Source organism: Mus musculus, chromosome 10 (genome assembly GCF_000001635.26).
Source record: "Mus musculus strain C57BL/6J chromosome 10, GRCm38.p6 C57BL/6J".
Classification (NCBI taxonomy): Eukaryota; Metazoa; Chordata; class Mammalia; order Rodentia; family Muridae; genus Mus; species Mus musculus.
In genome coordinates, this window is record NC_000076.6 from 62881805 (window position 1) to 62908569 (window position 26765).

General features: G+C 45.4%; 1 protein-coding gene, 1 long non-coding RNA gene and 1 other non-coding gene across 5 annotated transcripts in view, besides 1 other annotated feature; 1 reads left to right on the top strand and 2 right to left on the bottom strand.

Moving 5' to 3' along the window:
• Positions 1-5665, bottom strand: part of Tet1 (tet methylcytosine dioxygenase 1) — an 82900-nt gene extending 77235 nt beyond the window's left edge. Inside the window, exon 1 of one of the 3 annotated variants that reach the window (XR_003948738.1) lies at positions 5368-5665. The gene's annotated coding sequence lies outside the window, so the exon portion shown is untranslated. The remainder of the gene's footprint in view (positions 1-5367) is intronic. The other 2 variants (XM_006513867.4, NM_001253857.2) reach the window with 2 other exon arrangements.
• Positions 1-26765, top strand: part of Gm51805 — a 44974-nt gene that overhangs the window by 16135 nt on the left and 2074 nt on the right. The window lies entirely within an intron of this gene.
• Positions 9953-25000: a transcriptional cis regulatory region, noted in NCBI's record as "EC(Tet1) region targeted for CRISPR interference". NCBI's record gives its function as "positively regulates Tet1 expression (strong effect) in mouse ES cells" and the evidence as "EXISTENCE:mutant phenotype evidence [ECO:0000015][PMID:27895109]".
• Gm26479 lies at positions 11605-11710 on the bottom strand. The gene has a single exon (XR_003949061.1). It is a non-coding gene; the product is annotated as a U6 spliceosomal RNA (small nuclear RNA).

Sequence of the window (26765 nt, forward strand, 5' to 3'; positions counted from 1 at the left end):
TCCAAAACATAGACGTGGCAAAGGAAACAGAAATACCAAAGAAATGAGAAGGTGACGGAGGATTCGAAGAGCAGGTCTTTTCACAACTGAACAGTCCCCCCACCCCTTTTTTAAAAGGAGGTCTTGAAAGAGGTCAGTGACCCCTAAAATCCCATCTATACGGAAAGAAAGTGACTAAAACAGGCAGGCAAGCTTCAGAGACAATCAGAAGAAACCAAGGGCCCCTTGAACTTTATTACTATGCAGGCACAGATACAATGTAACCTCTTGTGATAAACTAAGGTGTCCCAAGGGATAGATTCTTTTTGAAAACTATGGGGAGGACCAAAAAAAAAGGGGGGGGGGGAGGATATAATGTAAATAGTATTAAATGAGTCTATAATATGGATTAATTATCAAAGGTGCCCTAAAATTAACTTTTAATTTTATAAACATTGAGCCAGGTGTGGCGGCACAAGTCTTTAATCCCAGCATCTCTGCTTTAACCAGAGCAGAGGCTCTAAGGCCATTCCAGGACAGCAAGGGAAACTCTTGTCTCAATATAAAAAATAATTTATAGGGCTGGAGAGATGGCTCAGTGGTTAAGAGCATTGGCTTCTCTTCCAGAGGTCCTGAGTTCAATTCCCAGCAATGACATGGTGGCTCACTCTCTTCTGGTGTGTCTGAAGGCAGTGATACTGTACTCACATACGTGAAATAAATAAATAAATCGTTTTTTTTTTAAATAAATTTATAGGCTAAATTCATAAAACTAAATAAATTAAAAGCCCAGCTGGAGAGGGTGCCATAGACCCTTAATCCCAGCACTCCAGAGGCACAGACAATAAGATTGGTGAGTTCCAAACAAGCTTAGACTACAAAGCAAGCTCCAAACCAGCCAGGACTATCTCAAAACAAAGTTCAAGAAGAAGCCAGATGTGGTGGACACTGGTAACCCAAACAAGTAACCGGAAGTAACCCGGAGGAAGACTCAAGGTCAGCCTACACAGCAGACAGACTCACAAGTGTGAAACCTGGTCTACTATCAGTCAGCAAGCAGAGTTCAAAGCTACTTCTAGGACAGTCCAGGCTACATAAAAGAGCCTGTCCCCAAACCAAACTAAATAGTAAGGAAAAGTGCCATGGTGGGTGATAGATGCCAATAATTCCACTACTTGTAAGGTGAAAACTGGAGGGTCGTGTTCAAGGCTGTCTTCAGGCACTTGGAGGTTGAGGGATAGAAACTAGTCTGAGGTAGTTTTGGGAAAACTCAGTTTGATTCAGGCTTAGCAGTACAGGCCTGTAATCCCAAGTACCTGAGCTGCTGAGGCAGACCCAGCCAGAGACCCCTGTCTCACGATGACAGGAAAAGGGGCTGGGGATGCAGCTCCGTGGTAGAGAGCTTACCTCTCATGTCTGAAGCCCTAGGTTCAATTCTCTACATCAGTAAATGAGTAATTAAATAAGAAAATAATAAGCTGGGCAGTGGTGGCGCACACCTTTGATCCCAGCACTTGGGAGGCAGAGGCAGGTGGATTTCTGAGTTCAAGGCCAGACTGGTCTACAAAGTGAGTTCCAGGACAGCCAGGGCTACACAGAGAAACCCTGTCTCAAAAAACAAAAAACAAAACAAAACAAAACAAAAAAAAAGTACTTCTAAATGTTTTACTTACTCTAACCTAGAATATATCTGAATATATCCGGGTATCTCTGCAATACAGATATAAGAAAATACCTGGTACCCATCTTAATAGATATATCTAGCAAGGCCCAGGAGGGGGAGCCATGTGTAATTAACTGACAGGATCCTATTGAGTCCTTATTGTCCAGGGAGGAAAATGAAAATAAAACTAGTCAGAGTTGACACTGAGGGTAGTGGGGGTGAGGCAGAGGCAGGTGGACCTCATGAGTTCAAGGCCAGCCTGGTCTACAGAGCAAGTTCCAGGGTAGCCAGAGCTACACAGAGAAACCCTGTCTTCAAAAACAAAATAAAAAAAAAAATAAAAGTATTTATTCTCCTTACCTAAAAAAAATGAAAGGCTAGCTTCCTAACAATACCAGTAGGCCGTGAATTACAGTATTGATGGCACCATCGGGGAATTTCCTCTCCCTCGAAAATCTCTTCTCTTGCTTACCTCTGGAAGTCCCCTGAGCAGGCAATGGCTGCTGCACTTTCTTAAGTAACCATTGAGCCCAAACATCAATTTGAAATAACACTGCAATCCTTCCAGCTGCCGCCGGTGCTAAAGTGTCATTTGCATGCCTAAAGCTACACGCAAACTGATTTCAGGCCCAGAGACCATAAAGGCTTTTCCCCTGGACCAACCAAACCAAACCAAACACTAAGACTAATATAAGACTTATTAAAAGCATTTTCTGAAAAAAGTTGACACTGGGCTGGATTTCCCCACAACTAGATTCTACATTGAAGGGGGGGGGGGGGGAGGCTATCTCAGGAAGTGTGAAAGCCTGGGGCGCTCGGAGAGGCTGCTCAGGGAAATGCAGCTGAAAGCTGCCTCCTTCCATATGTAAAACACCCCCGGACACCCCACGGGGGCAGGGTCGGGTGGGGGACGCAAAGAGAACCAAAATGGAAGAGAACAGGGGAAAAAAAGAGGTTAAAAGTCTCTTCCAAAAGCCAGGCGGTTTAAGGAAGAACAGGAAGAGGCTAAGGAACAGTATCTTATACATTTTATAAGGTGAAAAGATAGAAATCCAAACGACTGAGCAAAGCCAAGAATTCACAAGAATGTAAGGAGTTAAAGACAACAGAAGAGAACTGAGGTCAGGTAGGGGAAGGAGAATCAAAAGACATACAGGTTTAAAAAAAAATTTTTTTTTTCTTAAGGACAAGGGGGAAAAGAAATGAAGGAGGCAGGAAGGATGTGTCCAGAAGGTGGGGGAGGGGAAGAAGGTAGATAAGGAAGAGACAAAGGGTGAGGAGGGTGTCTCCAACCTCTGACCCACCCCTTCAGCGGAAGCAGGGAATCTGAGAGCAATAGTTAACTCATTAAAATGTTGAGTTCTACAGTCATTTAGTCCAGCCTACTAAAGACCCTAAATAAATCCTATTCCTCCAAATGTTTATTTTTAAAAAGACCCCAATTCAAAATGCTTAATTGGGGATATGAAGACCAGGGCAATGCCCTATATGATCAATGAAGATCTGCACTCACAGCCAAGAACACCGGCTGAGCAAGGCAGGAGTATCACCGCGAGGACCAGAGGCAACAGCAGTGGAGGGTGCATATCTGTAATCCCAATATTCAGGAGGAGTCATAAGTTCGAGACCAGCTTCTGCCAGTAAAGGTCAAGTCAGTCTGGAATAGAGTGACACCTTACCACACATAAATTCTTTAAAACAGACATCAAAACCCAGGAAGCCATAAACTGTAGCATCTGAGATTCTTTTTAATTATTAGCGGCTGGTCTGGAAGCATTAAGCTTCACTATACCCATAAATACCTAATTAACTATATTCAGTTGTGTGTAACTGAATCTAAATATACTCTCCAAATTGTTTTTGCCTCAAGAAACCAATACCTGCCGGGCGTGGTAGGGCACTCCTTTAATCCCAGCACTCGGGAGGCAGAGGCAAGAGGATTTCTGAGTTCGAGGCCAGTCTGGTCTACAAAGTGAGTTCCAGGACTATACAGAGAAACCGTGTCTCGAAAAAAAAAAAACAAAAAAGGAAGACAGAAAAGAAAAGAAAGGAGAAGAGAAGAGAAAAAAGAGAAAAGAAAAGAAACCAATACCTGAGGGGAAGGGCTGCTTTATGGCGCCCCCTCGTCCAATCATCCGGCGTGAGCGCACAACTCCACCCCAAACCAATCCTGTCGTGGTAGTCCCAAGGTCTGGAAAGTCATTGCAAATTCCTCAGTAGCCGCTCAGCTCAGGATGGTTGGTTCACTTGGAAAGAGTTGTGGGGGTGGGGAAGACAGGGAATCCTTTTTGTTTGTTTGTTTTTTTTGGGTTTTGTTTTGTTTTTTCGAGACAGGGTTTCTCTGTGTAGCCCTAGCTGTCCTGGAACTCACTCTGTACACCAGGCTGGCTTCGAACTCAGAAATCCGCCTGACTCTGCCTCCCGAGTGCTAGGATTAAAGGCGTGCGCCACCACGCCCGGCTGAGTCAGGGAATCCTTATCGCTGCTCCAGCATTAAGTCTTTCTTAAAGTCACATTAATTTTAGTGGGTCAGAAACGTACCCAGTTCAGTTCCCAAAGGGCAACTGGAGCCGGACACTTCTTTCCTGACTCATTCCTGTGGATTAATGGGCGAACACTGGAGGTGAAGGAGAGAGTAAGAGAAAGGGGAAGTTGCTTTTTCAGACTGGTCTCACCATGCAGCCCTAGCTGCCCTGAAACTCACGGAGATCTCTATGCCTTTACCAACCCAGCGCTGGAATAATCATAGGCGAGCACACCCCTCCGGAAAAAGGAAGATTTGCTTCCCTACCCCGCGGAGTAGGCGGTGGTCTCTTCAGCCCAGGCAGGGACCGCGAGCTCCCGGAGCTCACGTGCAGCACGATAAGTCTTAGGCACTCACTCTGCCGCTGCGAGCACACGTACGCCCTCAATCCCCTCTCCAGGATCCCAGAACCAGTCAGTAGCATTCCAAAAACTTGCGTTTCGGCGCTGGCAACATATCCTACTTTCTTGCTTCTTCTTGAACCTCCCAATTCCGGACCAGCCTTTCCCAGACCTCCAGGTCCCCTGCACTCCCGAAGTGGCTCCCAGCAACCCCTTTCTAGGGTTCATCCGCGAAGGATGGGGTACGTCTCAAACGCGTGAGACACTTCTGAACCCGACAGCTCGCGCTCCCCACTCCTCGCTGGCAAAAGCTATCGCCTCCCTACAGGCAGACTCCCAGACTTTCTAAGAACTCCTGTCTGGGGACCTCCCAGAGGCCATACATGCGTTTCCCCTACAGGATCTCCAGTTGATGCCAAGTCTGGAGGTCCCCATGCGAACCGATCCTAGCCAGGGCTAACTAAACTTTCTGGGGAGCGCTGTAAGGTCCCCCGCGAGCATTGTTAGTCACCCGCCACGAAAGACCCGGAGCGGCCCGGGATAGGGGGTCGTGGCGCGGAGTTGACTCGCACGAGTCATCACCAAGCATCGCGGCGTGCAAAGTCCTAGCCCGATCGAGATCCGCCCCCCAGCTCCGTCCCGCCACGGAGTAGTACCCTCTCCCAACTCCCCGGCTCTTTGCTGCCGCCCCAGCTCACCCTAAACTGCCTCTGGATCCCAGGGCAGCGCGGGTCACCCCTGCTAGAAGCCTGCACCAATCCTTGGACAAACTTTCCAGCGGGTCTTGGTCCGTGCAACTTTGGAGCCTGAGGCTCCGGCACGCGCCAAGGAGTTCAGGCGGGCCTAGGATGGACACTTACCATCCGGCACGGTCAGGGCCCGAGCACCCGGGTTGGGGAGCTGCTCCGCGAATGTTCCCGTAGAAGAGGCAGGTAGAGGTACATGACCAGGGAGGGAGAGGACGTCCAGGGGCGAATACAGACCCCGGGATTGTACAAACCAGTTGCAGAGTGCAGTGTTCCACGAGCGGAGTGCGCGGGTACTCCCAGCCAGGTCAGCCCTCGCCCCCCCCCAGAGCAGCGGTGTCTCCCCAGTACAGACCTCTAGGAGTGTAGCTGGGGCACAGCCTTTGCTGGACCCTGTACCGCTGAGCGAGAGGCAAAATGCGAGCTGGATTTTCCCAAATCGGAGCCGGACTCCTCTCGACCCTTCTCCTGTCCACTCCTTCCTAGGCTTTCCTGAAATTCCGCCCGCGCTCCCTCCCCTTTTTTCTTAGGTCAAAGGAGTGTTGAAATCTACAGGTCACCATCTCTTTCAGTGATGGGAGTCAGAGTATCTCTAATCAGATGGGAGTAAAGGTATCTCGAAAACGAATGTTTCCAGAAGCGAGTCGGGTCATCCAGGTGACATCCTAGAGGTGTCAAACCAACTTCAAGACCAAAGAGAAATCAAATTAGCTTTGATTTTTTCCCTACATCTTTATTTTGATTAGCCATTGACTGCGGACTCATTAGTGATCATAATCACTTTATAGGAAATGGAAATACAGTAAGAGAGAAATTCCTGCCATGAGGTTCAGGCTTGACTTTAACTAGGCATATCCCAAGGTAAGATAGCTTTCTCTTCTTCCAGAAGTCTGCCCTTAGACAAGGAAATCTACTGCTTCAGGTGGAAGGGAGAAAACTGGCTTGTGGCTTTACACTCCACTCCCCCAATTCCATACCTGAACTGTGGTATATAAATGTCCCTCGATAGCCTAGCAGATGCCTTTAATCCCAGGACTTGGGGGGCAGAGGCAAGTGGATTTCTGAATTATAGGCCAGTCTGGTTTACAAAGTGAGTTCTAGGACAGCCAGGGCTATACAGAGAAATCCTGTCTCAAAAAAACAAAACAAAATAAAACAAATAAATGTCCCTAGATTGTTCGGAGAAATAGTCCCAAACTGTCAAGCTTACACCCTAAATAAATCCTTTAAATGTATTCTTAACTAGGTACCAGCTATAACGGGTTTGTTTGTTTAGCTTTTAAAAGTCTCTGTGTAGCCCAGGCTGCCCTCAAAGGCAGGAATCTTCCAGCCACAGCCTTTCCAGTGCTGGGATTATAAAGTAACCTGATTGGAGGTCAGAAATGCACTTCTAGCTGAGTTCTGCTCAGAGGTGAAGACTGAGGCCTCAATTTAATCTTTGCAATAGAAAAAAGCAAACCTGGCTCTCTCTTTTTTTCTTTATTTTTCTTTCATTCCCTTTCTCTATTAGATTTTGACCTTGAACTGATTCTCCTTCCCATACCTATAAAGTGCGAGAAATATTGACAGATAAGTTTTTAGACAAATAAGACAAAACACTCTAGCAAAACCAGGCAAACATCTCTTTTCCCAGCCAGCCTTAATAGAGTGAGACCCTGTAATAGTTTTTTAAGATTTTATTTATTTATTTTATATATATGACAAGTACACTAGAGCTGTCTTCAGACACACCAGAAGAGGGCATCTGATCCTGTTACAAAAGTTGTGAGCCACACTATGTGGTTGCTGGGAATTGAACTCAGGACCTTTGGAAGAGCAGTAAATGTTCTTAACCACTGAGCCATCTCTCCAGCCCCAACACCCCTGTCCACCTGTCTCTGCCTCCCGAGTGCTGGGATTAAAGGCTTCTGCCACCATGCCGGACTTAAAATTTTCTTTTCTCAAAAAACAAACAACAAAAAAAATTCTTTTCAAGTTGGGCCTTTGGGAGGCAACATTTGGAATGTAAATAATTTTTGGTTTTTTTTTTTTTTTTTTTTTTTTTTTTTGAGACAGGGTTTCTTTGTATATCTGGCTGTCCTGAAACTTGCTTTGTAGACCAAAGCTGTCCTCGAACTCAGAAATCCACCTGCCTCTAATAAATTTAATTTTTAAAAAAGAAAAAAAAGATAAAGTCGGGCCTTTGAAATGGGACAGATTATCAGTACCTCTGGCCAAGCCTACAGATCTGAGTTTGATCCTTGAAATCCACACATCAGGGTGTCGAGAACTCACTCCCACAATTTGGCATAAGCACAAATTTAAGAGAACAGGAGAATACAAAAATTCACAGGAAGGCAAGGCTTAATGCAAGGACTCAAAAAAGGACGAAGCAGGACTGGTACTAAAGGCAATGTCTCCAGAGATAATAGCATGCAAGGCAGTTACTACTCCATTTACAATAGCTTATCAGGAGCTGGGATTTTTCTGATGTTTTCTAGTCATATGAAGGAAACAAACAACATATTTTTATTTCTCTGCTCACACCACCTCAGCAGTGAATAGTTAGTTCTGTGTCCAGGTTTGTGGACTTTTCCTCAACCCATCAAGCAATTTGCCACTGGCAACTGTGTAGCATATCAGTCTTGTCTGCCAGGGACTGTTCCATGACCCCTTTAAGAAACTCAGGTCTTGGGGCTGGTGAGATGGCTCAGCGGTTAAGAGTGCCCACTGCTCTTCCTAAAGTCCTGAGTTCAAATCCCAGCAACCACATGGTGGCTCACAACCATCTGAAATGAGATCTGACTCCCTCTTCTGGAGTGTATGAGGACAGCTATGGTGTACTTACATATAATTAATTAATTAATTAATTAATTATAAAAGAAAAGAAAGAAAGAAACTCAGGTCTTTGGGCAGGCGAAATGGCTCAGTGGCTAAGAGCACTGACTGTTATTTCCCAGGTCCTGAGTTCAAATCCCAACATGGCTCACAACCACCATAATGAGATCTGATGCTGTCTTCTGGCCTGTCTGAAGACAACTACAATGCACTTACATAACAAATGAGAAAGAAAGAAAGAAAGAAAGAAAGAAAGAAAGAAAGAAAGAAAGAAAGAAAGAAAGAAAGAAAGAAGGAAGGAAGGAAGGAAGGAAGGAAAGAAAGAAAGAAAGAAGAAAAAGCCAGGCATGGTGGCACACACCTTTAATCCCAGCACTTGGGCAGCAGAGGCAGGCAGATTTCTGAGTTCGAGGACAACCTGGTCTACAGGACAGCCAGAGCTAAACAGAGAAACCCTGTCTTCAAAAACAAAAACAAAACAAAAAAAAGACTCCAGAGAAGCTCAGATTACAGAACTAAGTGATATTTTCCTGCCATGTGTAATTATTGTTCTTTGTTTTTCGAGACAGGGTTTTTCTCTGTATAGTTCTGGCTGTCTTGGAACTCACTCTGCAGACCAGGCTGGCCTCAGAAATCCACCTGCCTCTGCCTCCCAAGTGCTGGGATAAAAGGCATGCAACACCAGGCCCAGCAGTGTATTACTGTTCTTACAAGGCTTTAATACCGTACCTAGCCATCACCATGTGTATAGTAGGAATCAAACTCAGATCTTACTTTTCAAGGCACATATGCCATGTTTACTCTCAAAATTTACTACAGACCTTATTTGTCTGCTTTATTTGGTATATGAGCTCTATCCCTAGCCCAATCCATAAGATTTTTTTTTTTTTGGGTGGTGTTGTTGTTTGGGGCTTCATTTATTTTGTTTTATTTTGTTTTGTTTTGTTTCAAGACAGAGTTTCTCTGTGTAGCCCTGCCTGTCCTGGAACTCATTCTGCAGACCAGGCTGCCCTTGAACTCAAAAATCTGCCTGCCTCTACCTCTCAAGTGCAGGAATTAAAGGTGTGTGCCACCACTGCCCGGCTGTTTGGGGCTTTTGTATTTTTATTTTAGTTTTTGAGACAGTCTCCCTTTGTAGTGGTAACTGGCCTGAATTCCCTATACACACCAGGTTGGTCTTGCTTACATTGATCCCGTGAGCTCTGCTACAATTTGATACTTTTAAGTAACTTCAAATTATCGTTTCATTGTTACATTTTACCGGATCTTTCTGGTTTCTCTTTTGCAGTATTGCTGGCACCTTAAGCAAGTAACCTGCCACTTAGCCACTTCCCCAATCATAAATCATCTTGTTTAGGGGGAAAAATGTTCAACACTGCTTCATGTGTTTGGAGACTTGAAGTGTGCCTGGGTGGAGGTCAGAAGACAACTTGTGAGTGCTAGCTCTCCAACTCCACTGCATGGGTCTCAGGGATGGATGGTCATCAGACTTGGCCACAAGTCTGTCTGTTCCATCTCAATAGCCCTGGGTAGTTGACTTTTTTTGACTCACTCTTTGGATCAGGCTGGCTTGGAACTCAGAAATCCACCTGCCTCTACCTCCCAAGTGCTGGGATTAGAGGCGGGTGCCACCATGCCTGGCGATTTTATTCTTTGTTTATATGAGTATAGGATTGCAGTCTTTAGACACACAAGAAGGAGGCATCGGTTCCCATTACAGATGGTCATGAGTCACCACATGGTTACTGGGACAGGACCTCTGGAAGAGCAGTCAGTGCTCTTAACCGCTGAGCTATCTCTCCAGCTCTGATTTTGATTTTGTATCCTAGGCTTTCCTGAAACTTACAATCTAGTGCTGATGTTTTGAACCTGCAGAAACCTTATAGACATAACTTCCTATTCCTGAGATTACAGACGAGAGCCTCCACATCTTCCCAAGGCAGAATTTGAGATCAGTGCAATGGCTCACTGGGCAAAAGTACATAGACCTTTATATTACATTATGTTTTTTTAGTTTTTTTTGTTTGTTTGGTTTTGGTTTTTTGATTTTTCGAGACAGGGTTTCTCCGTGTAGCCTTAGCTGTCCTGGAACTCACTCTGTAGACCAGGTTGGCCTTGAACTCAGAAATCCACCTGCCTCTGCCTCCCAAGTGCTGGGATTAAAGAGGTGAGCCACCACTGACCAGCCATTAATTATGTATTAAGTGGAGAGTGTTGGGTGCCACAATGTATATACATTTGGAAGTCAAAAGACGGGGGGGGGGGGGGGGGGGGGGGGGGGCTGGAGAGATGGCTCAGCGGTTAAGAGCACTGACTGCTCTTCCAAAGGTCCTGAGTTCAAATCCCAGCAACCCACATGGTGGCTCACAACCATCTGTAATAAGATCTGACACCCTCTTCTGGGGTGTCTAAAGACAGCTACAGTGTACTTAGATATAATAAATAAAACTTGAAAAAAATTAAAAAAAAAGACAAGTGGGGCTTGAACCAACTTCATAGCTTCAGATCAAACACACACTCCCTCTTTTATGTGTGTGTGTGTGGGGCGGTTGAGGGGGTGGGTCCAAGACAAAGTTTCTTTATAAAGCCGTAGTTGTCCTGAAACTCAGAAACCAGCCTGCCGCTGAATCCTGGGATTAAAAGTGTGTCACCTCCAGATTCACACTCACACACACACACACACACACACACACACACACACACACACACTTGAAATACAAAATACCATTGCCATAAGCTAGTTTGTTATACCTGCTTTTGAAAGGCAGTATAGGAGTTCCCACCCACTCACCACCCATCAGGTCCACATGCTTTACTCACAGTTGGCAGAATGAAGACACTCAGCCAGGACAGATGCAGAGCATGATGATGCAAGAGGCTTCCAGGATCTCTCCAGACCTACATCCTTCCCTCAGCCTCAGCAAGAGGCTTCCAGGATCTCTCCAGACCTACATCCTTCCCTCAGCCTCAGCGACTCAGAAAAGATCTGCCTGCCGGTTTTTTTTTTTTTTTTTTTTTGAGGGATCCCAATGAACCCCCCACCCTCTTTCCAGGAAGTTGGTAGAAAGGTGTGAAGGTTGAAATCCAGTAAATCTGTCTGTCCTTTTGGAGACTACCCTTCCCCAGAGGCTACAGATGTTCCACCCTGAAGCTCTTTAACATAAACTCCCCAGCGATTAACAGGATTGTTCAGAATAACTAAAGATACTCAGGAAACTCCTGCCGCTACAGGATCCCAAAGACATTTTCTTATTCAGGTTCTAAACTGATTCCAAGAGAATGTGACTGGGTCTGCTACTCCATTCCTAGTGTGTTTGTGTGGCATGCCTTAAACCCTGAGTTCTATTCCTGCATACATAGCAAGTTTGTAGCCAAACATAACCTAGCCTGGGTTATCTGTTTGTTTTTTGTTTTTTTAAAAAAACCTTGGTGGGTGGGATTTGGGGAGCTGACAGAAGGATAGTGATAAGGCTCAGCAGATTCATAGCATTGTACCTCAGTTTCCCTGCAGGTGACTATGAGAGTGAAAAAGGGCAAAATGTGGAACACTTGATTAACTTTGGGGTCATCCTTGCATAGGGCCCATGCTAATTTTCTCTGTATTGTTCCAAAGATAACAGGCCACCTAGTCTTCAATATACATATGAATATGCTGGATATAGTGCTGGATATTCCAGGCACTTGGGAGGCAGAAGAAGGAGCATCTTGGTTGGCCAAGAAAATTGCAAGCCAGCCAAGGCTACAAAGTAAGAGAAGGGGGGAAACAGGAACAGAAGACTAGAACAAGTATAAACATGTCGCTCAGAGTGTGCCTGGCATCCAGAAAACCACATTTTTGACTCAGCTCGCCACACATGAAAAGTTAAAAAGAAACCAGGCAGTCTGTTCCCGAGCTGGGTGGTGGTGGCGCACGCCTTTAATCCCAGCACTTGGGAGGCAGAGGCAGACGGATTTCTGAGTTTGAGGCCAGCCTGGTCTACAGAGTGTGTTCCAGGACAGCCAGGGCTACACAGAGAAACCCTGTCTCAGGAAAAACAAAAAACAAAAACCTGAGAGAAAGAGAGAGACAGACAGACAGAGAGAGGAAGAAAAGTTAATAAGGCAGCAAGATCCAGTGGGTCACACCTGGAATCTCAGTGGTTAGAGGCTAGCAGAGCTCTGCGGTAAATGTGAACTCAGTCCTGTGTGGAAAGCAAGCCCTTGTCTCAAAATTCAATAAGGGTTAGTTAGTAAGATGATTCCATGGGTCAAATTGATTGTGATTAAGCCTGATGACCCGAGTTCGATTCCCAGAACCCACCCATGGTGGATGGAAAGAACCTACTTTTACTCTGAGCCCCAGTTGATCCCCCACATCCGGCAGTGTGATGAGTTTTGTTTTGTTTTGTTTTGTTTTGTTTTGTTTTGTTTTGTTTTGTTTTGTTTTGAGACAGGGTCTCACCATGTAGTCCTGGCTGTACTGCAGTTTGCTGGTCTTAGGAGTGCATGCAGTATTTGACAAGATGGAAGCAGACGGAGCAGGAGTTCAAGACCATCCCTAACTATAGAGGGAGTTTGAGGCTAACCAGGGAGACCTGCACAGAGGTTTCAAAATAACAGCAATATCAATAACACACAAGGGTACATTCACTGAAGAATAGGGACACACACAAGAATAGGAAGGAGAAGAGGACTTCAGTGTGAACTGCAGAGGGAAGGAGCTGGAGAGATGGATCAATGGCTAGAGCAGCATTCCTGGCACAGGAGTTGCTCCCAGCATTCACATGGTGATTCACTAACATCCTTAACTCCAGAAAAGGCAATCAAACCGCGGGGTGGGATTCTTCCTTGTTTTTTCCCCTTCTCATCTTTTTTTTTTTTTTTTTTGGTTTTTCCAGACAGGGTTTCTCTGTGTAGCCCTGGCTGTCCTGGAACTCACTGTGTAGACCAGGCTGGCCTCAAACTCAGAAATCCGCCTGCCTCTGCCTCCAGAGTGCTGAGATTAAAGGCATGCACCACCATGCCTGACTTCTTTTTAATTTCTATGTACTTATTATATGTGTGGCTGTGTTGCCTGCACGTATGAATATGTACTGGATATGTGTCCGTTGCCCACAGAGGCCAAAGGAGAGTCTTCAGCCCAGCTGCCTGTATCTGGAGTTCCAGATGCTTGTGAACCAACACTGTATCTCCAGCCCATTGCTTTAACTTTGGAGAGACAGCTCAGCAGTTAAGAGCACTGGTTGCTCTTCCAGAGGACCTAGGGTTCAATTCCCAGCATCCATGTGGCAGCTTGCAACTGTCTGTAACTCCAGTTCCAGAGGATCTGACACCCTCACACAGACAAACATGCAGGCAACACTAATGAAGAAAATTAAAAATACATTATATAAAAAAGATTAATCTGTGTGTGTATATGTGTGTGTGTATATATATACATAAACACACACATACAAAGAGGGGGAGAGAGAGTTATGCATGCATATATGTATGTGTACCATGTGTGTGCCTGGTGCCCACGAGGTCAGAAATGGGCATCATATCCTGTGGAACTATAGCTATGTATGGGTTTTGAGCCACCACGTGGGTGCTGGAATCTAAAACCAGATCCTCTACAAAACTGACCAGTGCTTCTACCACGGAACCACGAGCCAAGCCACTTCTCCAGAGCATTATGCTTGTTTAGTTTGAACAAGGTCTTAGGTAACCCAAAAAGTCCTTGAACTCACTAAGTAGCCCAAAACGATTTTGACCTCCTGTACTTCCTGTATCCAACTCCAAAACAAGGAATGACTGGTCTGCACCTGCACACACAGGGTTTCTTGTTTCCCAATCCCATTTACATCTTTATCAACTGGCCACCTCAACAAGAGGCGTCTCCGGTAAAGCTTCACCTAGGCTGGGTGTAGTCCACTTTTTCCCTGTGACTAAAGGAAGAAGCAGATGAAGCTCTTCAAATTCCATGCTAAGGAGAGAAGGAAAAGAGTTAGAAGAAGAAACCAAAGCCAGTGATGCATATCCATCCAGTACTCAGGAAACTGAGGCAGGGCAGAAGGATCCCAAGTTTGAGGCCCACCTCAGCAACAGACTTGCAAGAGACTAGCCACAGTGAGAGCCTGTGTCAAACTAAAACTGAACAGTAACAACAATAAAATCCAAAACATAAAGAAAGAGGAAGTTAGGAAGGAAAAATCGTGGGTGTGTTGTTAGGGAAAATAGAGAAATTAGGAAGGACAAATTGGAGGAAGTGAATTTAATATAAACACGTTATATGAATGTATGAATATCACATTTAGTACAATAAAACATGGAGTCAGTGAGATGGCTCAGTGAGTAAGGGGCCTGCAGCCAAGCCTGGTGACCTGATTAGATCTCCCGGTTCCACCCAGAATGGAAGGAAGCCGGGAACAGACTGCCTACAAGTGTCCTGTGACCTCTGACCTATACATGCTCAGGTGCACAGACTCAGACACACTCAGGAACACAGGTACAAGCTAAATAAAATACAAAGGACATTTTAATTAGCTAATATCATAGTAATGCTTTCTTTCATCTTAGACATCAGCATTAAGTAAACATAACTAAATATGTTCCATTTTAAGCCAGATGGAAATGGTGCATACGTTTAATTCCAGCACTCTGGTGTCAGAGGCTATATAGATCAAGTTCCAGGACATTCAGAGAAATAAACAAATCAACCAAAGAGCAACAAATACACACACACATATACACACATATGTGTGCACATACATGCAAAACAATTGTATAACTGCTATCTGTGTGTATGGTACAAGCTATTTTTGAGTGCAACCTTCCCCCCACCCCCACCCTACCTTAGGATAAATGCCAGTGTCCCCTGCACATCAGGATAGCCGTTTTTTTTTTCTCCATCTCTCAGCTCTGAGTCACCTTACATATAATACTAGGGATGTGGATCAAGTGGTTAAGTACTTGTGTAGCATGCACATTTACCCAGTTCCATCCCCAGTACCACACAAGACCAAAGGAGGGAGGTGTTGTTTCAGTTTTGTGATCCCAACACTCAGGAAGCAAATAGGACGATCAGGAGTTTAAGGCCGGCCATCCATAGCAAATTAAAGGTCAGCCTGGTCTACAGGAGACGCTATATCAAGTTAATTAACTAGGTAACCCTGTAACCTGCTAAAGTGCTGCAGACTCACCTACAAAGAGGACTGGAAGCTCAAGGTCACCCTTGGCTCCACAGGGAGCTTTCAGGTCAGCCAGAGCCACAACAGACCTTCTCAAGGACAAAGGCCCCGCCTTACCAATGCTGTCAATCACACCCATTCAAATATACATACTTAATTTTTAAAAGCTCTCTCGACCTGGGGTGGTGTACTTGCCTTTAATTCTGACACTTGGGAGGGAGAGACCCTTGGATCTCTGAGTTCAAGGCCAGCCTGGTCTACTGTTAGTGTTCTAGTCAGTGGCTTGAACCCGCGGGAGAGTGGAGCCTAAAACTGAGGTGTAAAGTCTCAAGCAATAACCATCTTTATTCAGGGCATTATACAATTTATATTCTGAGGATTATTCTGAGGGTTAGTCAAGGTCATATGAGTTCAGGCTATGTAAAGTCACAAGGACAATTGTGCACAAAAACATTGAATAATAACCATAACATGAGGAATAATTACAGTAAACCCACTCCTGTTTACCAGGCCAGGGAGGGGCAGGAAAATCACATTCCAGGGACAACATGGGTTAAGGAAGAACAGGATACAAGACTATTAACTTTGTTCTCAGAAATCTCCCTCTAGCTCTGGATGCCCTGGAACTCATTCTGTAGAGCAGGCTGGCATGGAACTCAGAAATCCAACCTGAACTATGCAACCAGAGATGAAAGGCGGATGCCATCATTGCCCTACAGGAATACAAATTTTCTGTGCTCAATACAAATAGAAAGTGATTCAATGGGCTGGTGAGATGGCTCAGTGGGTAAGAGCACCCGACTGCTCTTCCGAAGGTCCAGAGTTCAAATCCCAGCAACCACATGGTGGCTCACAACCACCCGTAATGAGATCTGATGCCCTCTTCTGGTGCGTCTGAAGACAGCTACAGTGTACTTACATTAAATAAATAAATAAATTAATTAATTAATTTTAAAAAAAAGTGATTCAAATTCCAAGAAAAATAAATAAATGTAGTCCCCAGTACAGAAGGATGTCTATTACCATCCCAAGGTCCAGGCATAAAGGGAGTCATGAGTAAAGACAAAAGGTGCTGCCCAGCCAGGCTCAGACACAGGGCAGAAGCACAGGGCAAAGCAGCTGGAAGCACAGAAGCTGGGGGAGGGGTTCTTTTTTGATTCATAGTCCTTTAATGTAGGTGAGCAGCCTAGACTTCCAAAGATAATTTAGTCAATATCTCTTTTTACCCTTCAGGGGGAGGGTTGTTTCCTCTCAGGTGACCTCCACAGTCACCACACCCTTGGCTGGCTACTGTCCTTGATCTGCAGAGCTAGGAGAGGAGTCGGGGAGGGGAGGAATCCACAACCTCTAGTGGATTCACCTGCCAAGGACGGACACATAGACACAAGTCCCTTAGGCAATCAGGCTTCCAAGTTTCAAATTGCTTAAACCACAAAGGCCTGTTTTCTAAAAGAAGTTTAAAGGTTTTTTTTGTTTTGTTTTGTTTTAATTTTTTCGAGACAAGGTTTCTTTGTGTTTCCCTGACTGTCCTGGAACTCACTCTGTAGACCAGGCTGGCCTCAAACTGAGAAGTCTGCCTGCCTCTGCCTCCCAAGTGCTGGGATTAAAGGCGTGGACCACCTCAAATGGCTAAAGTTGTTTCTTAGAAAAACCTTTCCTGGGCAATGGTGGCACACGCCTTTAATCCCAGCACTTGGAAGGCAGAGGTAGGCGAATTTCTGAGTTCAAAGCCCTATAGAGTGAATTCCAGGACAGCCAGGGCTACAGAAAAACCCTATCTCACAAAAAAGAAAAAAAAGAAAAAAAGAAAAGAAAAAAGACCTTTCTAAGGGACATGGAGAGGTGACTCAGCAGTCAAGAGCATCCATTCTTCTTCAAGAGTACCGGGTTCAAATCCCAGTGCCCACAGGGCAGGTCTTACCTGTCTAGAACTCCAGATCCAGGGCTTCTGACACCTTTTTCAGAAACACAGACAGCCAAAGCAACAATGCGCAAAAAATAAGAATAAATTATATTTTGTTTTTCAAGACAGGGTTTCTCTCTTCAGCCCTGGCGGTCCTGGAACTCATTCTGTAGACCAGGATGGCCTTGAACTCAGAAATCCACCTGCCTCTGCCTCCCAAGTGCTGGGATTAAAGGGTGCACCACTAGAGCCCGGTTTAAGAACATGAGAGCAACCCTATAGGTGGAACAACAATATGAACTAACCAATACGCCCCCAGAGCTCATGTTTCTAGCTGCATATGTATCAGAAGATGGCCTAGTCGGCCATCAATGGAAAGAGAGGCCCATTGGTCGTGCAAACTTTATATGCCTCAGTACAGGGGAAAGCCAAGGCCAAGAAGTGGGAGTGGGTGGGTGTGGGGGACTTTTGGGATAGCATTGGAAATGTAAATGAAATAAATACCTAATTAAAAAAAAAAAAAAAGAACATGAGAAAGAAACATTGGGGACATATTTTAAAACTTAAGGGCCTGGTGAGATGGCTCAGTGGGTAAGAGCACCCGACTGCTCTTCCGAAGGTCAGGAGTTCAAATCCCAGCAACCACATGGTGGCTCACAACCATCTGTAACGAGATCTGACGCCCTCTTCTGGAGTGTCTGAAGACAGCTACAGTGTACTTACATATAATAAATGAATAAATCTTTAAAAAAAAAAAAAACTTAAGAGCTAATGAGGAAATTGCCAGAACACCCTGCAGTGCATCACTACCACACTGTTTGTTTGTTTTTGTTTGACACAGGGTTTCTCTTTGTAACCCTTGATGCTCAGTCTTTGTGTTCTGAGTGCTGGGATTAAGGGCAGGCTCCACCATTGCCCGGCAGAGCTCTCCCCACCCCCTTTTTTTTTTATTTTTTAATAATCATTGTTTCATCAAGGCAGTGGTGGCTCATGCCTTTGATCCCAACATTCAGGAGGCAGAGGCAGGAGGATATCTGTTTTTTGTTTTTTTGTTTTTTCGATACAGGGTTTCTCTCTATAGCCCTGGCTGTCCTGGAACTCACTTTGTAGACCAGGCTAGCCTCGAACTCAGAAATCCGCCTGCCTCTGCCTCCAGAGTGCTGCGATTAAAGGCGTGCACCACCATGCCTGACTTCTTTTTAATTTCTATGTACTTATTTATATGTGTGGCTGTGTTGCCTGCACGGAGTGCTGGGATTAAAGGTGTGCGCCACCATGCCTGGCTGCAGGAGGATATCTGAGTCTGTTTGTTTATCCCTGGCTGTCCTGGAACTCACTTTGTAGACCAGGCTGGACTGGAACTCAGAAATATGCCTGCCTCTGCCTCCTGAGTGTTGAGACTAAAGGTGTGCACCACCACGCCCAAGGCGAATGCCTTTTATCTTGGGAAGCAGAGCAAGGTGGATCTCTGAGTTCAAGGCCAGCCTAGTAAACAGAGTATGTTTCAGGTCAGCCAGGACTACACAGAGAAACCCTGTATCAGAAAAAGAAAGTAACTCCCTGGAGAATGGCTCTGAGAAGGCTGTACCACTTTTTAGATTTACTAATTTTATTTTATGTATATAAGTACATTGTAGCTGTCTTCAGACACACCAGAAGAGGACATCAGATCCCATTACAGATGGTTGTGAGCCACCATGTGGTTGCTGGGAAGTGAACTCAGGACCTCTGGAAGATCAGTCAGTGCTCTTAACCACTGAGCCATCCCTCCAGCCCCAGGTTGTACAATTTTATAACATTTATAATTTTATATGAGAAAAATTCCATTCTTTGCCTCCTTGATGGTGATTTCCTATCCTTTCATAGTAATCTGTAAATGAAATCTGAAAACCCATAGAGTTCTGTAGCACTCAAAAGCTTAGCATCGCCGGGCAGTGGTGGCACACATCTTTAATTCCAGCACTCGGGAGGCAGAGGCAGGCAGATTTCTGAGTTCGAGGCCAGCCTGGTCTAAAGAGTGAGTTCCAGGACAGCCAGGGCTACACAGAAAAACCCTGTCTTGAAAAACCAAAAAAAAAGAAAAAGAAAAAGAAAAAGAAAAAAGACATCTCCTTCCTATCATTAACTATGTAAGGTTTGCAAATAAGGAGTCTATTTCATCCACCCTTTCAAGATGTATTGGGCAATATTCTCTGTGTGTATGTCTGTCTTTCTCTGTTTCTGTCTCTCTCACTTGATTAATAGCTCCATTTTTTTTTCTTTATTTAAGTGTCCACATCAGTTAAAACCTTCTGCTGAAATCCATCTCTGAACAGCATAGGTTTCTTTTTTTTTTTTAAAGATTTATTTATTTATTATATGTAAGTACACTGTAGCTGCTCTCAGACACTCCAGAAGAGGGAGTCAGATCTCGTTATGGATGGTTTTGAGCCACCATGTAGTTGCTAGGATTTGAACTCCAGACCTTTGGAAGAGCAGTCAGGTGCTCTTACCCACTGAGCCATCTCACCAGCCCCAGCATAGGTTTCTAAAGCAGCTGATTTTGCTCTGGGTCTCCACATTCTGTATAACTTTAGAAAGAAAGAAAAACAAAAACAAACTGTTTTTGCTGGGCTGTGGTGGTTCATGCCTTTGATCTCAGCACAAGAGAAGCAGAGTTCTGCAGATCTCTGTGAGTCTGAAGCCATCCTGGAGTACAGAGCTAATTCTAGGACTGCCAGGACTACAAAGAGAAATCCTGTCTGGGGGGAGGGGGGGGCGGGGGAGAGGGAGAAAACAAAAACAAAAAACAGTAAACTCCAACTGTCCAGGACATGGTCTCTCTCTCTCTCTCTCTCTCTCTCTCTCTCTCTCTCTCTCTCTCTCACACACACACACACACACACACACACACACACACACACCCCTTTAATTCCAGGCCTGGGGAGACAGAGGTGGGAGGATCTGAGTTTGAGGCCAACCTGGTTTATAAGGAGCAAGTCCCAAGAACTCTGTGCTGGGATCAAAGGCACTCGCCACCACTGCCTCATGCTTCTCCTTTCTTTAAAAGATGCAGGAGCTGGACCTGAGGCCAATCCTCCCCTGGCTTCTGCCGGTTAGGCTCACTTACCCGCTCCTGTGGGATCCTCACTCCTCATCTTGGCGCCAGCTTCAGGTCCCCGATTTGTGTGGACACTTGAACCACTCCTGCTTACTACACCAGAGAGAGGCGGGAGAGCGCATTCTAAGAAAAACCTGGGTTATGGGGGAACAGAAGTCACAAGCATCTTGTCTCGTTTACTTGGAGTTTGCTCAGAAATCTCAGAGCTTCAGTCACAGAGCATGTCTATAGATGATGGAGTTCCAGAACAGCTAGGGACGTAATAGGGAGATGTGTCTCAAAAAAGAGGAAGGGGGGCAAGGGACTGTGAAGATTGTGCCCCAGTTGAGAGCACTGGTTGCCAAGTTGGAGAGATGGCTCAGTGGCTAAGAGCAATTGAGTGCTCTCCCAAAGCTCCTTAGCAACCACGTGGTGGCTCCCAGCCATGACAGAGCACTCAGATACATAAAATTCATGAATGAATCCCAGCACTTGGGAGGCAGAGGCAGGCAGATTTCTGAGTTGGAGGCCAGCCTGGTCTACAGAGTGAATTCCAGGACAGCCAGGGCTACACAGAGAAACCCTGTCTCGAAAAGAAAAAAAAAAAAAAAACCAAACAAACAAAAAGAGTTAGATTCTCTAGAATTGGAGTTATATCTAGTTGTGAGCTGCTGTTTGGGTGTTGTTTGAGGACCAAACCCAGGTCCTCTAAAAGAGCAGGCAGTGCTCTTAACTGCTGAGCCAATGTGGTCCTCTCCTCCCCCACCCCACATCCCCCAGAGGCTGATGGCCACTGACCACTAGGACAAACAGCAGAGTTGAAGGTAAGAATTCAGATAGCCAGTGAGGACAATGGAAACGACAGACTTGTGGGATCAGCTTACTAGAAGCAGGTGGACCTTATTCAGGGTGAATCAAGGCCTATATAGTTTTGGGGACAGGGGTAGGGATCTCTAGGGTAGGTATGTGTCCTTGGCTGGAGTTTTGGGTAGGAGGAATGCCTCATTTGCATGGAGAGGCATTTCAGGAATTCCAGGGGCTGGCTGGACAGGTTCTCATTGGGAGGAAGGAAGTGGTGTAATCTCACCAAGGCTCTAGGACATCTTGCAGGTAAAGGATGGGGGGGTGGGTCAGGCTCCCTAGATCAGGAAGAGAAGGGCAAGTCCCCCTAAGGAAAAGGGGTCCTTCCTCTTGCCCAGAGATCAAGAGAGCTGTCTATTCAGGGAGTACTGCAACCTTCTACAGCAAGTCCCAAGAGCCAACTCTTCAGCCCCTCGTTTCATTAATTTATTTACTCATTTATTTATTTTGCTAGAAATCAAACCCAGGGCCTTGCACAGAATGGATATGTGGCTCATCAGTCAGTTACACTCCAGAGACCAGCAGATCTAGTGTACGGGCAGTAAGCATACAGACTATCATGGTCAGTAAGAATGTGGTCTCTGCTCTCCTATACTCCAGTGAGAGAGGCAGACCTTAAGTAACCATAGAAATATTGGCCAACACGAAAGTAGGGTTCCGAAGCCGGGCGTGGTGGCACACGCCTTTAATCCCAGCACTCGGGAGGCAGAGGCAGGCGGATTTCTGAGTTTGAGGCCAGCCTGATCTACAAAGTGAGTTCCAGGACAGCCAGGGTTATACAGAGAAACCCTGTCTCGAAAAACCAAAATAAAAAAAGAAAGAAAGAAAGAAAGAAAGAAAGAGAGAAAGAGAGAAAGAGAGAAAGAGAGAAAGAGAGAAAGAGAGAAAGAGAGAAAGAGAGAAAGAGAGAAAGAAAGAAAGAAAGAAAGAAAGAAAGAAAGAAAGAAAGAAAGAAAGTAGGATTCCGAGAGATCTTAGTGCATAGTGATGATCTCAGATCGTTAGACTACTAGGTGATCTACTAGTAGACTACTAGCTACTTACTAGTAAGCTCTGGGCCTTTAGTTCTCCAGAAATAGCAATACTAGTTTTGATTGTCTTTGGCCTTGAATTGGCAAAGCCTTGTGAACAGAACTGACTCAGAGTCTTAAAGCTCTAAATCCTGAACACAAGAGAGATTTATGGCTCCAGGCCTTAAAAGCCAAAGATTTACAAAGCTCCAATGTTCAGGTTAGAGTTTGCTATCCCGGCTTCCAATTGTGGGGAGCCCTTATTAGTGACACCCTCAGCAGAAGCTACCATGAGCAGAAGTCAGTTCTTCACCTGCTAGTGTTACAGCCGAGCCCCGGCATCAGAACCCTCCAGGCTTGCTAGCTAGTACTGCAGCTTTCTACACACCTTGAGGCCAGGGACTCACCTCGGCTGAGCTCCCATGAATCTTTTCTGCAAGAAGAGCCTGAGTTTTCTGTCCTGTCTTCAGAATCTGGGTGCTCCCCCAATGCTGGCAGGAATTTATTATCCCAGTTATCAGACTTCTTAGGAAGTTGTCTGCCATCCCATACCCAAACCACACAGCCACTGAGCATGCAGAGGAAGCCTCTTCCACGACCTCTGCCATGACCAAGGGTGCACAGCTACACAAAACTTGCTCCAGAAACCCTGGTCACCTCCCCAGGAGCATAAATAACCCCCTTTCCCCTCCAATAAACTGAACCAGGTCTCAGAAGCTGTTCCCAGGTTTGTGTCTTGCCCAAGCATTCTTTGCTGACCGAGATCCAGCACTGCACCCACCCCCACCTGGTTAAGCTTCCCTCCCTCCCTCCAGCTCCATGCACAATGGGCCTGGCTACCCAGGGCGGGGTAGTGGGGCAGGGAGTGGACACAGAGGGGCGTCTAGCACCCAAGGTGGATTTAACAGGACCTCCTGTGCGAGCAGGAGATAGGTGAGTGCCCTGGCCATCTGGCATTAGTCCAAAGGCCCTAAACCTCCTCACACTGAGGGCTGGCACTATCTTTTCCTTTTTTTCTCTTCTCTTCTCTTCTCTTCTCTTCTCTTCTCTTCTCTTCTCTTCCTCTTCCTCTTCCTCTTCCTCTTCCTCTTCCTCTTCCTCTTCCTCTTCCTCTCCTCTCCTCTCCTTTCCTTTCCCTTTCTTTCTTTTTGTTTTTTTTTTTTGAGACAGGGTTTCTCTGTGTAGCCCTGGCTGTCCTGGAACTCACTCTGTAGACCAGGCTGGCCTCAGACTCAGAAATCCGCCTGCCTCTGCCTCACGAGTGCTAGGACTAAAGGTGTGTGCCACCATGTCCAGCTCTCTTCTCTTCTCTTCTCTTCTCTTCTCTTCTCTTCTCTTCTCTTCTCTTCTCTTCTCTTCTCTTCTCTTCTCTCCTCTCCTCTCCTCTCCTCTCCTCTCCTCTCCTCTCCTCTCCTCTCTTCTTTCTCCCTTTCTTTCTCCCTTTCTTTCTTTCTTTCTTTCTTTCTTTCTTTCTTTCTTTCTTTCTTTCTTTCTTTTTCTTTCTTTGTTTTAGATTTGCACCCTTGATTTGGGTTTAGACAAGTTGAAACAGGAACTGACATCTGGCCAGGGCTATTCCTTGGTGTTGGTGGAAGGCCCTTAAACTCTATCTGAACCCGGACAGCCCACATGGGTAACCGGCAAAATAAATAAATAAATAAATCCTTTTTTCCCCTTTAAAAAAAAAAAAAACAAAAAACTATTGGGCTGGAGAGATGGCTCAGTGGTTAAGAGGTTAAGAGCACCAACTGCTCTTCCAAAGGTCCTGAGTTCAAATCCCAACAACCACATGGTGGCTCACAACCAACTATGCCTTCTTCTATGTCTAAAGACAGCTACAGTGTGCTCATATACATAAGATAAATTAAACAATTTTTAAACTTTTTTTTCTAGCCGGACAGTGGTGGCGCATGCCTTTAATCCCAGCACTTGGGAGGCAGAGGAGGCGGATTTCTGAGTTCGAGGCCAGCCTGGTCTACAAAGTGAGTTCCAGGACAGCCAGGGCTACACAGAGAAACCCTGTCTCGAAAAACAAAACAAACAGAAGCCAGGTATTATTTAAAAAAAAAAACAGAAAACAAACAAACAAACAAAAAAACAGTATACCACAGCCAGTGAACACCACCAGGGTGGTCACCAGAGCTCTTACAACTTCAGCCAGGTTTGCATTTGGGACTTTGAGGAATCCCCTGGCATCCATAAGCCTACGGAAAGGTTCTTATCTGGACCTGGCATTTCCTATCATAGGAAATACTTCCTCAACTTAAAAGATACCAAAGATTAGGGAAATATATACGAGCTCTCTTAAAAATCCCATGCAATAAAACTCACCAAAATGAGAGCCTCCCTGTTTTTTGGAGGAAGTCCTTTAAATAGCGACAGGTAAAGGCACAGGAGACCCTTACAATCCTAACTCATGTTGTCAAGCACCTACCTAACCCAGCACCGAGACCCTGAGGAAGGGAAGACGCCCCTCGGCCGGTTTCCTGCCGAGCATAGCTGCAGTCCACCAATGAGCAGGACTTCCAATTATGGGACCTAAGAAGACTATTTTGCTTCCTGAGTAAGTGAATATGAGGATGACGGTCCTATAGACCACCTTGTTCCAGATCTCACAGACCTTACACAGGAAATCAAAGCTATTCATAAAGCCACCTCCTCCACAGCCCAGGCAGCAACCTTGACCAGTCCGATCCAGTTCATTCCTCCCTACCACTGTATGATTCCTTGTAGGAAACACAAAACCAGCCCTTGGCTCCATCTAAGCCCAACTCCCATTGGCCTCCTCTTCCTACTTAAAGATCAATTAATACCTTCCCTATTGTCTTCCCCGGGATTTAAAGTAGCCCTTCACAAGATACAACTTACTCCATCCATTACATCCCTAGGGACAGAAATCTCCCTTACCTCAATACGACTTACTAAACCCACTCTTTCCTTTCCCCCAAACTAAAGTCTCACCTTCTTCTAGAGTTTGTCCTGGAGGGGTGTCCTTTCTTTTTATTTTAAGATTTATTTATTCCTTTATATTATGAGTACACTGTAGCTAGAGCATCGAATCCCATTACAGATGGTTGTGAGCCACCATGTGGTTGCTGGGAATTGAACTCAGGACCTTTGGAAGAACAGTCAGTGCTCTCAACTACTGAGCCATCTCTCCAGCCCCATCTTTTGGGTATCCTTAACTGGCTTCGACGATGGCTCCCCCTCTCCACCAGTACCCTACAGTCTCTGTTTGATCTTCTAAAAGGATAAAAACCCCTCTTCCCCACTGGCGCTCTCTTCTGAGGCAGTTGAAGCTTTAGGCTCCTTTAATGTAGCCTTAAAGGCATGGCACTGGTTAGGTGTGATCCAACAATGCTGGTACCGATTCTTATCTTTAGCTTCTTATCTTTAACTTCTTCTCTACACTCGTAGGAGCTCTGTATCAGCCCTAGAGAATGCTAGAATGGCTCCACACCCCAGTAGGCTGTACACCTAGAATTCTGAGGTTGATGCCCTTGCTAATACGATTAGAAAGGGCAGAAATCGAGTGTAGAAGAATTCTAATCCAGCAACATGGCTGCCAAGGCAAGGGATCACATCCAAAGACCTTCTAGGTCTGTGTGACCCAGCTGCAATACAGATACACCTTCAATCCTAGGAGACAGAGACAAGCAAGCAGATCTCTGAGTTCAAGGCCAGCCTCATATAGAGCAAATTTCAGATAAAGAAAAGCTCAAGTCCAGCCATGGTGGAAGACTTCTTTAACCCCAGCACTCAGGAGACAGAGGCATGTGGATCTCTAAGTTCTAGGCAGTCAGTTCGATGAAATCACTGAGTTGAGAGGCTGTGGAGTGGAGTTCATTGAGTTCAGTTTAGTCAGTTGAGGGACTTTTAAACTGGAATAGTTTTACAAACAAGTTGGAGAGAGAAGAAGCTAGTCACAGGTGAAGACAGAATGAGGTATAAAATGAGAAGGAGCCAGAAGATTTAAAACAGATTGTCAGAAGTAGGCCAAGCAGAGCAATTCAGTGAGAAGCTGAGAGAAGCCAGATTGAACCAGTTAGCTAGGAGCGGAGTTTGGGCCAGAACAGCCAAGTTGACCCATTCAGCCAGGGCTCTGAAGAACTAGAAAGGGTGAGGTTTTTTAACAGTAAACCTAAGAGGCCGAAAACATTCTAGGCCTCGATTAGACTGTATAAACGCTAGATGAAAATTACTTCAGATGAATGAAGGTTATTTTTAGAATAGGGTCCTACAACCTTAGGAAAAGGGCCTGATATCATTGTCACCTCTTTTTCTCTCTCCAATATTCAGTGGATATTCAGAAATCACTCCCACTTTGATATTAGCCTATGGAATTTTTTGTTTTGTTTTGTTTTTGTTTTTTTCGAGACAGTGTTTCTCTGTATAGCCCTGGGTGTCCTGGGACTCATTTTGTAGACCAGGCTGGCGTCGAACTCAGAAATCCACCTGCCTCTGCCTCCCAAGTGGAAAAATAGGTTTCTGCCCCCCCCCCCCTCTTTGCAAATGGAGCCTATTACCAGGGGCCCCTCAGTATTTACTGACAGAAGAGAGAGGTGAGCTGACACAGTAGACTGATTCTACTCACACTCACACTCACACACACACACACACACACACACACACACACACACACATACACACACAAATACAAAAGGGCTTCAAGCCTGTTTCCTGCCACTTCCTCT